Here is a 1,545-nt window from a genome sequence, read left to right on the forward strand (position 1 = left end):
ACTTCCCTGTTGAGGATATGATTGTCTTGTAGCATACTGCTGTGGTTGCTGGAATCCAGGTGGGTTAAACTGTTTACTCACTCCTTGCTGATATGGTGGCTGAATAGCATTCTGATTATTTCCCCAGCTGAAATTTGGATGATTTCTGTTGTTAGGATGATAAGTCGCTGGCACAGGCTGCTGTTGTCGCTGATAATTATTCACATACTGAACAGATTCGTTGACAAGAGAACACTGATCCGTAGCATGAGAACCTGCACAAAGCTCACAAACCATAGCTATTTGATTAACTCCATACGTAGCCAAAGAATCAACCTTAATTGATAGCGCTTGGAGCTGGGCTGCAATAGCGGTGGCTGCATCAACTTCCAGAATACCTGCTACCTTGCCTGATGTCATCCTCTGAGTTGGGTTTTGATGCTCATTTGCAGCCATCGTCTCAATAAGATTGTATGCCTCAGTATAGCTTTTAGCCCATAAGGCGCCTCCAGCTGCTGCATCGAGCATGGGCCGAGATTGAGCCCCCAAACCATTATAAAAACCAGTGATTACCATCCAATCCGGCATTCCATGATGTGGACATTTTCTCAACATTTCCTTGTAGCGTTCCCAAGCCTCGCACATAGATTCTGTAGGTTGCTGCGCAAACTGAGTAAGAGCACTCCTCATAGCAGCAGTCTTTGCCATTGGATAAAACTTCACCAGAAACTTTTGCGCAAGATCTTGCTACGTAGTGATGGACCCAGCTGGTTCAGAATGTAACCAGTCTTTAGCCTTATCCCTCAGTGAGAATGGGAAAAGCCTCAACTTGATAGCCTCATCAGTCACGCCATTATACTTAAAAGTGCTGCAGATCTCGACAAAATTCCTTATGTGCATGTTGGGGTCTTCAGTTGCCGCTCCTCCAAAAGAAACAGAATTCTGCACCATCTGAATAGTGCCCGACTTGATTTCAAAGGTGTTAGCTTGAATAGCCGGATGAAGGATGCTTGACTGAATGTCATCAATTTTAGGCCGAGAAAAATCCATAAGAGCTGGATCAACTTGAACAATACGATCTCCCATGTTTACTGGTTCTTTCTGCTCAGTTCCTGAATCCGAATCCACAAAATCTAACTTCTCCGGTGTATCAAGAACTTCGTCTTTTCCTTCAGTTGTATCTAAGGTCCTCTTGCGAGCACGAGAACGAGTTTGCATAAACGCTTGCTAAAGTACCTGAAACACAACCGAAAAGAGTAATTAACTACTACGTCCTAATCACTGAGTCCTAATGACCAATGATGGTAAGTACATAAACTAAACAAATACGCCGAGTCCCCGGCAGCGGTGCCACAAACTTGTTAGGGCGAAATCACGCACTAATATTCACGCAAGTATACGCGTTCGCAAGTAATATAGAATACTTTCTAGTTCGTTCCCTCAGAGACTCAGACTAATTTATTGTCTACTTAAACTCACTCACCAATGTATGATTACTTCTCAATGTTAAGATAATAACACTTAAAATTGTTGATTAAATATTAATTATAATTAACTGCTTAATTA

At 42.4% G+C, this 1,545-nt stretch overlaps 1 non-coding gene across 1 annotated transcript; it reads left to right on the plus strand.

The window, feature by feature from the left end:
• Positions 1–565: 565 nt before the first annotated feature.
• Positions 566–672, plus strand: LOC141698886 (small nucleolar RNA R71). Its single transcript, XR_012565384.1, has one exon. It is a non-coding gene; the product is annotated as a small nucleolar RNA R71 (small nucleolar RNA).
• The last annotated feature ends 873 nt before the right edge of the window (positions 673–1,545 follow it).

The sequence above is a fragment of the Apium graveolens genome, chromosome 11, assembly GCF_009905375.1.
Source record: "Apium graveolens cultivar Ventura chromosome 11, ASM990537v1, whole genome shotgun sequence".
Classification (NCBI taxonomy): Eukaryota; Viridiplantae; Streptophyta; class Magnoliopsida; order Apiales; family Apiaceae; genus Apium; species Apium graveolens.